We start from the raw sequence: 15,448 nt of genomic DNA on the forward strand, positions 1-15,448 counted from the left end.
GATTATGTTGGTGACGAGGCATTGGCTACCTTAAGAGAGTCATAGTGCTTCCTGCCAGTTGCTCACCCAAATACACATTTTGAGATACTGTGGCCAGTCTGCCTGAAGCGATACGCCACTAGTTGTGTATCTTAAGAGAAACATCGTTACTCTTGTCTGCGGTTTCTTGACTTTGAAGCTGTGTTATACTGGTGACGAGATATTGGCTACCCTAAGAGAGTCACAGTGTTTCGTGCCAGTTGCTCACCCAAATACACATTTTTTAGATACTCTTTCCAGTGTGCCTGAAGCGATACGCCACTGGTTGTGTATCTTAAGAGAAACATCGTTACTTTTGCCAGGGGTTTCTAGAAGTTGCTGATTTGATTCTGCTGGTGACGAGGCATTGGCTACCTCAAGAGAGTCATAGAGATTCCTGCCAGTTCTTCACCCAAATACACATTTTTTAGATACCCTTTCCAGTCTGCCTGATAGCTACGCCACTAGTTGTGTATCTTAAGAGTCATTGTAACTTTTGCCAGGGGTTTCTTGAAGTTGCTGATGTGATTATGCTGGTGACGAGGCATTGGCTACCCTATGAGTGTCATAGTGATTCCTGCTAGTTGCTCAAACAAATACACATTTTTTTGATACTTTGGCCAGTCTGCCTCAAGTGACACCCCACTAGCTGTGTATCTTATGAGAAGCTTCGTTACCTTTGCAAGCGGTTTCTTGAAGTTGGTGATGGGATTATGTTGTTGACGAGGCATTGGCTACCTTAAGAGAGTCATAGTGCTTCCTGCCAGTTGCTCACCCAAATACACATTTTTTAGATACTGTTTCCAGTGTGCCTGAGGCGATACGCCACTAGTTGTGTATCTTAAGAGAAACATCGTTACTTTTGCCAGGGGTTTCTAGAAGTTGCTGATTAGATTCTGCTGGTGACGAGGCATTGGCTACCTCAAGAGAGTCATAGAGATTCCTGCCAGTTCTTCACCCAAATACACATTTTTTAGATACTCTTTCCAGTCTGCCTGATAGCTACGCCACTAGTTGTGTATCTTAAGAGTCATTGTAACTTTTGCCAGGGGTTTCTTGAAGTTGCTGATGTGATTATGCTGGTGACGAGGCATTGGCTACCCTATGAGTGTCATAGTGATTCCTGCTAGTTGCTCACCCAAATACACATTTTTTTGATACTTTGGCCAGTCTGCCTCAAGTGACACCCCACTAGCTGTGTATCTTATGAGAAGCTTCGTTACTTTTGCAAGCGGTTTCTTGAAGTTGGTGATGGGATTATGTTGGTGACGAGGCATTGGCTATCTTAAGAGAGTCATAGTGCTTCCTGCCAGTTGCTCACCCAAATACACATTTTGAGATACTGTGGCCAGTGTGCCTGAAGCGATACGCCACTACTTGTGTATCTTAAGAGAAACATCGTTACTTTTGCCAGGGGTTTCTAGAAGTTGCTGATTTGATTCTGCTGGTGACGAGGCATTGGCTACCTCAAGAGAGTCATAGAGATTTCTGCCAGTTCTTCACCCGAATACACATTTTTTAGATACTCTTTCCAGTCTGCCTGATAGCTACACCACTAGTTGTGTATCTTAAGAGTCATTGTAACTTTTGCCAGGGGTTTCTTGAAGTTGCTGATGTGATTATGCTGGTGACGAGGCATTGGCTACCCTATGAGTGTCATAGTGATTCCTGCTAGTTGCTCACCCAAATACATATTTTTTTGATACTTTGGCCAGTCTGCCTCAAGTGACACCCCACTAGCTGTGTATCTTATGAGAAGCTTCGTTACCTTTGCAAGCGGTTTCTTGAAGTTGGTGATGGGATTATGTTGGTGCCGAGGCATTGGTTACCTTAAGAGAGTCATAGTGCTTCCTGCCAGTTGCTCACCCAAATACACATTTTGAGATACTGTGGCCAGTCTGCCTGAAGCGATACGCCACTAGTTGTGTATCTTAAGAGAAACATCGTTACTCTTGCCAGCGGTTTCTTGACTTTGAAGCTGTGATTATACTGGTGACGAGATATTGGCTACCCTAAGAGAGTCACTGTGTTTCGTGCCAGTTGCCCACCCAAATACACATTTTTTAGATACTGTTTCCAGTGTGCCTGAGGCGATACGCCACTAGTTGTGTATCTTAAGAGAAACATCGTTACTTTTGCCAGGGGTTTCTAGAAGTTGCTGATTTGATTCTGCTGGTGACGAGGCATTGGCTACCTCAAGAGAGTCATAGAGATTTCTGCCAGTTCTTCACCCAAATACACAATTTTTAGATACTCTTTCCAGTCTGCCTGATAGCTACGCCACTAGTTGTGTATCTTAAGAGTCATTGTAACTTTTGCCAGGGGTTTCTTGAAGTTGCTGATGTGATTATGCTGGTGACGAGGCATTGGCTACCCTATGAGTGTCATAGTGATTCCTGCTAGTTTCTCACCCAAATACATATTTTTTTGATACTTTGGCCAGTCTGCCTCAAGTGACACCCCACTAGCTGTGTATCTTATGAGAAGCTTCGTTACCTTTGCAAGCGGTTTCTTGAAGTTGGTGATGGGATTATGTTGGTGCCGAGGCATTGGTTACCTTAAGAGAGTCATAGTGCCTCCTGCCAGTTGCTCACCCAAATACACATTTTGAGATACTGTGGCCAGTCTGCCTGAAGCGATACGCCACTAGTTGTGTATCTTAAGAGAAACATCGTTACTCTTGCCAGCGGTTTCTTGACTTTGAAGCTGTGACTATACTGGTGACGAGATATTGGCTACCCTAAGAGAGTCACAGTGTTTCGTGCCAGTTGCCCACCCAAATACACATTTTTTAGATACTGTTTCCAGTGTGCCTGAAGCGATACGCCACTAGTTGTGTATCTTAAGAGAAACATCGTTACTTTTGCCAGGGGTTTCTAGAAGTTGCTGATTTGATTCTGCTGGTGACGAGGGATTGGCTACCTCAAGAGAGTCATAGAGATTCCTGCCAGTTCTTCACCCAAATACACGTTTTTTAGATACTCTTTCCAGTCTGCCTGATAGCTACGCAACTAGTTGTGTATCTTAAGAGTCATTGTAACTTTTGCCAGGGGTTTCTTGAAGTTGCTGATGTGATTATGCTGGTGACGAGGCATTGGCTACCCTATGACTGTCATAGTGATTCCTGCTAGTTGCTCACCCAAATACACATTTTTTTGATACTTTGGCCAGTCTGCCTCAAGTGACACCCCACTAGCTGTGTATCTTATGAGAAGCTTCGTTACCTTTGCAAGCGGTTTCTTGAAGTTGGTGATGGGATTATGTTGGTGACGAGGCATTGGATACCTTAAGACAGTCATAGTGCTTCCTGCCAGTTGCTCACCCAAATACATATTTTGAGATACTGTGGCCAGTGTGCCTGAAGCGATACGCCTCTACTTGTGTATCTTAAGAGAAACATCGTTACTTTTGCCAGGGGTTTCTAGAAGTTGCTGATTTGATTCTGCTGGTGACGAGGCATTGGCTACCTCAAGAGAGTCATAGAGATTTCTGCCAGTTCTTCACCCAAATACACATTTTTTAGATTCTCTTTCCAGTCTGCCTGATAGCTACGCCACTAGTTGTGTATCTTCAGAGTCATTGTAACTTTTGCCAGGGGTTTCTTGAAGTTGCTGATGTGATTATGCTGGTGACGAGGCATTGGCTACCCTATGAGTGTCATAGTGATTCCTGCTAGTTGCTCACCCAAATACATATTTTTTTGATACTTTGGCCAGTCTGCCTCAAGTGACACCCCACTAGCTGTGTATCTTATGAGAAGCTTCGTTACCTTTGCAAGCGGTTTCTTGAAGTTGGTGATGGGGTTATGTTGGTGCCGAGGCATTGGTTACCTTAAGAGAGTCATAGTGCTTCCTGCCAGTTGCTCACCCAAATACACATTTTGAGATACTGTGGCCAGTCTGCCTGAAGCGATACGCCACTAGTTGTGTATCTTAAGAGAAACATCGTTACTCTTGCCAGCGGTTTCTTGACTTTGAAGCTGTGATTATACTGGTGACGAGATATTGGCTACCCTAAGAGAGTCATAGTGCTTCCTGCCAGTTGCTCACCCAAATACACATTTTGAGATACTGTGGCCAGTCTGCCTGAAGCGATACGCCACTAGTTGTGTATCTTAAGAGAAACATCGTTACTTTTGCCAGGGGTTTCTAGAAGTTGCTGATTTGATTCGGCTGGTGACGAGGCTTTAGCTACCTCAAGAGAGTCATAGAGATTCCTGCCAGTTCTTCACCCAAATACACATTTTTTAGATACTCTTTCCAGTCTGCCTGATAGCTACGCCACTAGTTGTGTATCTTAAGAGTCATTGTAACTTTTGCCAGGGGTTTCCTGAAGTTGCTGATGTGATTATGCTGCTGACGAGGCATTGGCTACCCTATGAGTGTCATAGTGATTCCTGCTAGTTGCTCACCCAAATACACATTTTTTTGATACTTTGGCCAGTCTGCCTCAAGTGACACCCCACTAGCTGCGTATCTTATGAGAAGCTTCGTTACCTTTGCAAGCGGTTTCTTGAAGTTGGTGATGGGATTATGTTGGTGACGAGGCATTGGCTACCTTAAGAGAGTCATAGTGCTTCCTGCCAGTTGCTCACCCAAATACACATTTTGAGATACTGTGGCCAGTCTGCCTGAAGCGATACGCCACTAGTTGTGTATCTTAAGAGAAACATCGTTACTCTTGCCAGCGGTTTCTTGACTTTAAAGCTGTGATTATACTGGTGACGAGATATTGGCTACCCTAAGAGAGTCACAGTGTTTCGTGCCAGTTGCTCACCCAAATACACATTTTTTAGATACTGTTTCCAGTGTGCCTGAAGCGATACGCCACTAGTTGTGTATCTTAAGAGAAACATCGTTACTTTTGCCAGGGGTTTCTAGAAGTTGCTGATTTGATTCTGCTGGTGACGAGGCATTGGCTACCTCAAGAGAGTCATAGAGATTTCTGCCAGTTCTTCACCCAAATACACATTTTTTAGATACTCTTTCCAGTCTGCCTGATAGCTACGCCACTAGTTGTGTATCTTAAGAGTCATTGTAACTTTTGCCAGGGGTTTCTTGAAGTTGCTGATGTGATTATGCTGGTGACGAGGCATTGGCTACCCTATGAGTGTCATAGTGATTCCTGCTAGTTGCTCACCCAAATACACATTTTTTTGATACTTTGGCCAGTCTGCCTCAAGTGACACCCCACTAGCTGTGTATCTTATGAGAAGCTTCGTTACTTTTGCAAGCGGTTTCTTGAAGTTGGTGATGGGATTATGTTGGTGACGAGGCATTGGCTACCTTAAGAGAGTCATAGTGCTTCCTGCCAGTTGCTCACCCAAATACACATTTTGAGATACTGTGGCCAGCCTGCCTGAAGCGATACGCCACTAGTTGTGTATCTTAAGAGAAACATCGTTACTCTTGCCAGCGGTTTCTTGACTTTAAAGCTGTGATTATACTGGTGACGAGATATTGGCTACCCAAAGAGAGTCACAGTGTTTCGTGCCAGTTGCTCACCCAAATACACATTTTTTAGATACTGTTTCCAGTGTGCCTGAAGCGATACGCCACTAGTTGTGTATCTTAAGAGAAACATCGTTACTTTTGCCAGGGGTTTCTAGAAGTTGCTGATTTGATTCTGCTGGTGACGAGGCATTGGCTACCTCAAGAGAGTCATAGAGATTTCTGCCAGTTCTTCACCCAAATACACATTTTTTAGATACTCTTTCCAGTCTGCCTGATAGCTACGCCACTAGTTGTGTATCTTAAGAGTCATTGTAACTTTTGCCAGGGGTTTCCTGAAGTTGCTGATGTGATTATGCTGGTGACGAGGCATTGGCTACCCTATGAGTGTCATAGTGATTCCTGCTAGTTGCTCACCCAAATACACATTTTTTTGATACTTTGGCCAGTCTGCCTCAAGTGACACCCCACTAGCTGCGTATCTTATGAGAAGCTTCGTTACCTTTGCAAGCGGTTTCTTGAAGTTGGTGATGGGATTATGTTGGTGCCGAGGCATTGGTTACCTTAAGAGAGTCATAGTGCTTCCTGCCAGTTGCTCACCCAAATACACATTTTCAGATACTGTGGCCAGTCTGCCTGAAGCGATACGCCACTAGTTGTGTATCTTAAGAGAAACATCGTTACTCTTGCCAGCGGTTTCTTGACTTTGAAGCTGTGATTATACTGGTGACGAGATATTGGCTACCCTAAGAGTGTCACTGTGTTTCGTGCCAGTTGCCCACCCAAATACACATTTTTTAGATACTGTTTCCAGTGTGCCTGAAGCGATACGCCACTAGTTGTGTATCTTAAGAGAAACATCGTTACTTTTGCCAGGGGTTTCTAGAAGTTGCTGATTTGATTCTGCTGGTGACGAGGCATTGGCTAAATCAAGAGAGTCATAGAGATTTCTGCCAGTTCTTCACCCAAATACACAATTTTTAGATACTCTTTCCAGTCTGCCTGATAGCTACGCCACTAGTTGTGTATCTTAAGAGTCATTGTAACTTTTGCCAGGGGTTTCTTGAAGTTGCTGATGTGATTATGCTGGTGACGAGGCATTGGCTACCCTATGAGTGTCATAGTGATTCCTGCTAGTGCTCACCCAAATACACATTTTTTTGATACTTTGGCCAGTCTGCCTCAAGTGACACCCCACTAGCTGTGTATCTTATGAGAAGCTTCGTTACTTTTGCAAGCGGTTTCTTGAAGTTGGTGATGGGATTATGTTGGTGACGAGGCATTGGCTACCTTAAGAGAGTCATAGTGCTTCCTGCCAGTTGCTCACCCAAATACACATTTTTTAGATACTGTTTCCAGTGTGCCTGAGGCGATACGCCACTAGTTGTGTATCTTAAGAGAAACATCGTTACTTTTGCCAGGGGTTTCTAGAAGTTGCTGATTAGATTCTGCTGGTGACGAGGCATTGGCTACCTCAAGAGAGTCATAGAGATTCCTGCCAGTTCTTCACCCAAATACACATTTGTTAGATACTCTTTCCAGTCTGCCTGATAGCTACGCCACTAGTTGTGTATCTTAAGAGTCATTGTAACTTTTGCCAGGGGTTTCTTGAAGTTGCTGATGTGATTATGCTGGTGACGAGGCATTGGCTACCCTATGAGTGTCATAGTGATTCCTGCTAGTTGCTCACCCAAATACACATTTTTTTGATACTTTGGCCAGTCTGCCTCAAGTGACACCCCACTAGCTGTGTATCTTATGAGAAGCTTCGTTACTTTTGCAAGCGGTTTCTTGAAGTTGGTGATGGGATTATGTTGGTGACGAGGCATTGGCTATCTTAAGAGAGTCATAGTGCTTCCTGCCAGTTGCTCACCCAAATACACATTTTGAGATACTGTGGCCAGTGTGCCTGAAGCGATACGCCACTACTTGTGTATCTTAAGAGAAACATCGTTACTTTTGCCAGGGGTTTCTAGAAGTTGCTGATTTGATTCTGCTGGTGACGAGGCATTGGCTACCTCAAGAGAGTCATAGAGATTTCTGCCAGTTCTTCACCCAAATACACATTTTTTAGATACTCTTTCCAGTCTGCCTGATAGCTACGTCACTAGTTGTGTATCTTAAGAGTCATTGTAACTTTTGCCAGGGGTTTCTTGAAGTTGCTGATGTGATTATGCTGGTGACGAGGCATTGGCTACCCTATGAGTGTCATAGTGATTCCTGCTAGTTGCTCACCCAAATACATATTTTTTTGATACTTTGGCCAGTCTGCCTCAAGTGACACCCCACTAGCTGTGTATCTTATGAGAAGCTTCGTTACCTTTGCAAGCGGTTTCTTGAAGTTGGTGATGGGATTATGTTGGTGCCGAGGCATTGGTTACCTTAAGAGAGTCATAGTGCTTCCTGCCAGTTGCTCACCCAAATACACATTTTGAGATACTGTGGCTAGTCTGCCTGAAGCGATACGCCACTAGTTGTGTATCTTAAGAGAAACATCGTTACTCTTGCCAGCGGTTTCTTGACTTTGAAGCTGTGATTATACTGGTGACGAGATATTGGCTACCCAAAGAGAGTCACAGTGTTTCGTGCCAGTTGCTCACCCAAATACACATTTTTTAGATACTGTTTCCAGTGTGCCTGAAGCGATACGCCACTAGTTGTGTATCTTAAGAGAAACATCGTTACTTTTGCCAGGGGTTTCTAGAAGTTGCTGATTTGATTCTGCTGGTGACGAGGCATTGGCTACCTCAAGAGAGTCATAGAGATTTCTGCCAGTTCTTCACCCAAATACACATTTTTTAGATACTCTTTCCAGTCTGCCTGATAGCTACGCCACTAGTTGTGTATCTTAAGAGTCATTGTAACTTTTGCCAGGGGTTTCCTGAAGTTGCTGATGTGATTATGCTGGAGACGAGGCATTGGCTACCCTATGAGTGTCATAGTGATTCCTGCTAGTTGCTCACCCAAATACACATTTTTTTGATACTTTGGCCAGTCTGCCTCAAGTGACACCCCACTAGCTGCGTATCTTATGAGAAGCTTCGTTACCTTTGCAAGCGGTTTCTTGAAGTTGGTGATGGGATTATGTTGGTGCCGAGGCATTGGTTACCTTAAGAGAGTCATAGTGCTTCCTGCCAGTTGCTCACCCAAATACACATTTTCAGATACTGTGGCCAGTCTGCATGAAGCGATACGCCACTAGTTGTGTATCTTAAGAGAAACATCGTTACTCTTGCCAGCGGTTTCTTGACTTTGAAGCTGTGATTATACTGGTGACGAGATATTGGCTACCCTAAGAGAGTCACTGTGTTTCGTGCCAGTTGCCCACCCAAATACACATTTTTTAGATACTGTTTCCAGTGTGCCTGAAGCGATACGCCACTAGTTGTGTATCTTAAGAGAAACATCGTTACTTTTGCCAGGGGTTTCTAGAAGTTGCTGATTTGATTCTGCTGGTGACGAGGCATTGGCTACCTCAAGAGAGTCATAGAGATTTCTGCCAGTTCTTCACCCAAATACACAATTTTTAGATACTCTTTCCAGTCTGCCTGATAGCTACGCCACTAGTTGTGTATCTTAAGAGTCATTGTAACTTTTGCCAGGGGTTTCTTGAAGTTGCTGATGTGATTATGCTGGTGACGAGGCATTGGCTACCCTATGAGTGTCATAGTGATTCCTGCTAGTGCTCACCCAAATACACATTTTTTTGATACTTTGGCCAGTCTGCCTCAAGTGACACCCCACTAGCTGTGTATCTTATGAGAAGCTTCGTTACTTTTGCAAGCGGTTTCTTGAAGTTGGTGATGGGATTATGTTGGTGACGAGGCATTGGCTACCTTAAGAGAGTCATAGTGCTTCCTGCCAGTTGCTCACCCAAATACACATTTTGAGATACTGTGGCCAGTCTGCCTGAAGCGATACGCCACTAGTTGTGTATCTTAAGAGAAACATCGTTACTCTTGCCAGCGGTTTCTTGACTTTGAAGCTGTGATTATACTGGTGACGAGATATTGGCTACCCTAAGAGAGTCACTGTGTTTCGTGCCAGTTGCCCACCCAAATACACATTTTTTAGATACTGTTTCCAGTGTGCCTGAAGCGATACGCCACTAGTTGTGTATCTTAAGAGAAACATCGTTACTTTTGCCAGGGGTTTCTAGAAGTTGCTGATTTGATTCTGCTGGTGACGAGGCATTGGCTACCTCAAGAGAGTCATAGAGATTCCTGCCAGTTCTTCACACAAATACACGTTTTTTAGATACTCTTTCCAGTCTGCCTGATAGCTACGCCACTAGTTGTGTATCTTAAGAGTCATTGTAACTTTTGCCAGGGGTTTCTTGAAGTTGCTGATGTGATTATGCTGGTGACGAGGCATTGGCTACCCTATGAGTGTCATAGTGATTCCTGCTAGTTGCTCACCCAAATACACATTTTTTTGATACTTTGGCCAGTCTGCCTCAAGTGACACCCCACTAGCTGCGTATCTTATGAGAAGCTTCGTTACCTTTGCAAGCGGTTTCTTGAAGTTGGTGATGGGATTATGTTGGTGACGAGGCATTGGATACCTTAAGAGAGTCATAGTGCTTCCTGCCAGTTGCTCACCCAAATACACATTTTGAGATACTGTGGCCAGTCTGCCTGAAGCGATACGCCACTAGTTGTGTATCTTAAGAGAAACATCGTTACTTTTGCCAGGGGTTTCTAGAAGTTGCTGATTTGATTCGGCTGGTGACGAGGCTTTAGCTACCTCAAGAGAGTCATAGAGATTCCTGCCAGTTCTTCACCCAAATACACATTTTTTAGATACTCTTTCCAGTCTGCCTGATAGCTACGCCACTAGTTGTGTATCTTAAGAGTCATTGTAACTTTTGCCAGGGGTTTCCTGAAGTTGCTGATGTGATTATGCTGGTGACGAGGCATTGGCTACCCTATGAGTGTCATAGTGATTCCTGCTAGTTGCTCACCCAAATACACATTTTTTTGATACTTTGGCCAGTCTGCCTCAAGTGACACCCCACTAGCTGCGTATCTTATGAGAAGCTTCGTTACCTTTGCAAGCGGTTTCTTGAAGTTGGTGATGGGATTATGTTGGTGACGAGGCATTGGCTACCTTAAGAGAGTCATAGTGCTTCCTGCCAGTTGCTCACCCAAATACACATTTTGAGATACTGTGGCCAGTCTGCCTGAAGCGATACGCCACTAGTTGTGTATCTTAAGAGAAACATCGTTACTCTTGCCAGCGGTTTCTTGACTTAAAAGCTGTGATTATACTGGTGACGAGATATTGGCTACCCTAAGAGAGTCACAGTGTTTCGTGCCAGTTGCTCACCCAAATACACATTTTTTAGATACTGTTTCCAGTGTGCCTGAAGCGATACGCCACTAGTTGTGTATCTTAAGAGAAACATCGTTACTTTTGCCAGGGGTTTCTAGAAGTTGCTGATTTGATTCTGCTGGTGACGAGGCATTGGCTACCTCAAGAGAGTCATAGAGATTTCTGCCAGTTCTTCACCCAAATACACATTTTTTAGATACTCTTTCCAGTCTGCCTGATAGCTACGCCACTAGTTGTGTATCTTAAGAGTCATTGTAACTTTTGCCAGGGGTTTCTTGAAGTTGCTGATGTGATTATGCTGGTGACGAGGCATTGGCTACCCTATGAGTGTCATAGTGATTCCTGCTAGTTGCTCACCCAAATACACATTTTTTTGATACTTTGGCCAGTCTGCCTCAAGTGACACCCCACTAGCTGTGTATCTTATGAGAAGCTTCGTTACTTTTGCAAGCGGTTTCTTGAAGTTGGTGATGGGATTATGTTGGTGACGAGGCATTGGCTACCTTAAGAGAGTCATAGTGCTTCCTGCCAGTTGCTCACCCAAATACACATTTTGAGATACTGTGGCCAGTCTGCCTGAAGCGATACGCCACTAGTTGTGTATCTTAAGAGAAACATCGTTACTCTTGCCAGCGGTTTCTTGACTTTAAAGCTGTGATTATACTGGTGACGAGATATTGGCTACCCAAAGAGAGTCACAGTGTTTCGTGCCAGTTGCTCACCCAAATACACATTTTTTAGATACTGTTTCCAGTGTGCCTGAAGCGATACGCCACTAGTTGTGTATCTTAAGAGAAACATCGTTACTTTTGCCAGGGGTTTCTAGAAGTTGCTGATTTGATTCTGCTGGTGACGAGGCATTGACTACCTCAAGAGAGTCATAGAGATTTCTATCAGTTCTTCACCCAAATACACATTTTTAGATACTCTTTCCAGTCTGCCTGATAGCTACGCCACTAGTTGTGTATCTTAAGAGTCATTGTAACTTTTGCCAGGGGTTTCCTGATGTTGCTGATGTGATTATGCTGGAGACGAGGCATTGGCTACCCTATGAGTGTCATAGTGATTCCTGCTAGTTGCTCACCCAAATACACATTTTTTTGATACTTTGGCCAGTCTGCCTCAAGTGACACCCCACTAGCTGCGTATCTTATGAGAAGCTTCGTTACCTTTGCAAGCGGTTTCTTGAAGTTGGTGATGGGATTATGTTGGTGACGAGGCATTGGCAACCTTAAGAGAGTCATAGTGCTTCCTGCCAGTTGCTCACCCAAATACACATTTTGAGATACTGTGGCCAGTCTGCCTGAAGCGATACGCCACTAGTTGTGTATCTTAAGAGAAACATCGTTACTTTTGCCAGGGGTTTCTAGAAGTTGCTGATGTGATTATGCTGGTGACGAGGCATTGGCTACCCTATGAGTGTCATAGTGATTCCTGCTAGTTGCTCACCCAAATACACATTTTTTTGATACTTTGGCCAGTCTGCCTCAAGTGACACCCCACTAGCTGTGTATCTTATGAGAAGCTTCGTTACTTTTGCAAGCGGTTTCTTGAAGTTGGTGATGGGATTATGTTGATGACGAGGCATTGGCTACCTTAAGAGAGTCATAGTGCTTCCTGCCAGTTGCTCACCCAAATACACATTTTGAGATACTGTGGCCAGTCTGCCTGAAGCGATACGCCACTAGTTGTGTATCTTAAGAGAAACATCGTTACTCTTGCCAGCGGTTTCTTGACTTTAAAGCTGTGATTATACTGGTGACGAGATATTGGCTACCCAAAGAGAGTCACAGTGTTTCGTGCCAGTTGCTCACCCAAATACACATTTTTTAGATACTGTTTCCAGTGTGCCTGAAGCGATACGCCACTAGTTGTGTATCTTAAGAGAAACATCGTTACTTTTGCCAGGGGTTTCTAGAAGTTGCTGATTTCATTCTGCTGGTGACGAGGCATTGACTACCTCAAGAGAGTCATAGAGATTTCTATCAGTTCTTCACCCAAATACACATTTTTAGATACTCTTTCCAGTCTGCCTGATAGCTACGCCACTAGTTGTGTATCTTAAGAGTCATTGTAACTTTTGCCAGGGGTTTCCTGATGTTGCTGATGTGATTATGCTGGAGACGAGGCATTGGCTACCCTATGAGTGTCATAGTGATTCCTGCTAGTTGCTCACCCAAATACACATTTTTTTGATACTTTGGCCAGTCTGCCTCAAGTGACACCCCACTAGCTGCGTATCTTATGAGAAGCTTCGTTACCTTTGCAAGCGGTTTCTTGAAGTTGGTGATGGGATTATGTTGGTGACGAGGCATTGGCAACCTTAAGAGAGTCATAGTGCTTCCTGCCAGTTGCTCACCCAAATACACATTTTGAGATACTGTGGCCAGTCTGCCTGAAGCGATACGCCACTAGTTGTGTATCTTAAGAGAAACATCGTTACTTTTGCCAGGGGTTTCTAGAAGTTGCTGATGTGATTATGCTGGTGACGAGGCATTGGCTACCCTATGAGTGTCATAGTGATTCCTGCTAGTTGCTCACCCAAATACACATTTTTTTGATACTTTGGCCAGTCTGCCTCAAGTGACACCCCACTAGCTGTGTATCTTATGAGAAGCTTCGTTACTTTTGCAAGCGGTTTCTTGAAGTTGGTGATGGGATTATGTTGGTGACGAGGCATTGGCTACCTTAAGAGAGTCATAGTGCTTCCTGCCAGTTGCTCACCCAAATACACATTTTGAGATACTGTGGCCAGTCTGCCTGAAGCGATACGCCACTAGTTGTGTATCTTAAGAGAAACATCGTTACTCTTGCCAGCGGTTTCTTGACTTTAAAGCTGTGATTATACTGGTGACGAGATATTGGCTACCCAAAGAGAGTCACAGTGTTTCGTGCCAGTTGCTCACCCAAATACACATTTTTTAGATACTGTTTCCAGTGTGCCTGAAGCGATACGCCACTAGTTGTGTATCTTAAGAGAAACATCGTTACTTTTGCCAGGGGTTTCTAGAAGTTGCTGATTTCATTCTGCTGGTGACGAGGCATTGACTACCTCAAGAGAGTCATAGAGATTTCTATCAGTTCTTCACCCAAATACACATTTTTAGATACTCTTTCCAGTCTGCCTGATAGCTACGCCACTAGTTGTGTATCTTAAGAGTCATTGTAACTTTTGCCAGGGGTTTCCTGAAGTTGCTGATGTGATTATGCTGGAGACGAGGCATTGGCTACCCTATGAGTGTCATAGTGATTCCTGCTAGTTGCTCACCCAAATACACATTTTTTTGATACTTTGGCCAGTCTGCCTCAAGTGACACCCCACTAGCTGCGTATCTTATGAGAAGCTTCGTTACCTTTGCAAGCGGTTTCTTGAAGTTGGTGATGGGATTATGTTGGTGACGAGGCATTGGCTACCTTAAGAGAGTCATAGTGCTTCCTGCCAGTTGCTCACCCAAATACACATTTTGAGATACTGTGGCCAGTCTGCCTGAAGCGATACGCCACTAGTTGTGTATCTTAAGAGAAACATCGTTACTTTAGCCAGGGGTTTCTAGAAGTTGCTGATTTGATTCTGCTGGTGACGAGGCTTTGGCTACCTCAAGAGAGTCATAGAGATTCCTGCCAGTTCTTCACCCAAATACACATTTTTTAGATACTCTTTCCAGTCTGCCTGATAGCTACGCCACTAGTTGTGTATCTTAAGAGTCATTGTAACTTTTGCCAGGGGTTTCCTGAAGTTGCTGATGTGATTATGCTGGTGACGAGGCATTGGCTACCCTATGAGTGTCATAGTGATTCCTGCTAGTTGCTCACCCAAATACACATTTTTTTGATACTTTGGCCAGTCTGCCTCAAGTGACACCCCACTAGCTGCGTATCTTATGAGAAGCTTCGTTACCTTTGCAAGCGGTTTCTTGAAGTTGGTGATGGGATTATGTTGGTGACGAGGCATTGGCTACCTTAAGAGAGTCATAGTGCTTCCTGCCAGTTGCTCACCCAAATACACATTTTGAGATACTGTATCCAGTCTGCCTGAAGCGATACGCCACTAATTGTGTATCTTAAGAGAAACATCGTTACTCTTGCCAGCGGTTTCTTGACTTTAAAGCTGTGATTATACTGGTGACGAGATATTGGCTACCCTAAGAGAGTCACAGTGTTTCGTGCCAGTTGCTCACCCCAAATACACATTTTTTAGATACTGTTTCCAGTGTGCCTGAAGCGATACGCCACTAGTTGTGTATCTTAAGAGAAACATCGTTACTTTTGCCAGGGGTTTCTAGAAGTTGCTGATTTGATTCTGCTGGTGACGAGGCATTGGCTACCTCAAGAGAGTCATAGAGATTCCTGCCAGTTCTTCACCCAAATACACATTTTTTTTTGTTTTTCTTTCCAGTCTGCCTGATAGCTACGCCACTAGTTGTGTATCTTAAGAGTCATTGTAACTTTTGCCAGGGGGTTCTTGAAATTGCTGATGTGATTATGCTGGTGACGAGGCATTGGCTACCCTATGAGTGTCATAGTGATTCCTGCTAGTTGCTCACCCAAATACACATTTTTTTGATACTTTGGCCAGTCTGCCTCAAGTGACACCCCACTAGCTGTGTATCTTATGAGAAGCTTCGTTACTTTTGCAAGCGGTTTCT

The sequence above is a fragment of the Schistocerca nitens genome, chromosome 3, assembly GCF_023898315.1.
Source record: "Schistocerca nitens isolate TAMUIC-IGC-003100 chromosome 3, iqSchNite1.1, whole genome shotgun sequence".
NCBI classification, from domain to species: domain Eukaryota; kingdom Metazoa; phylum Arthropoda; class Insecta; order Orthoptera; family Acrididae; genus Schistocerca; species Schistocerca nitens.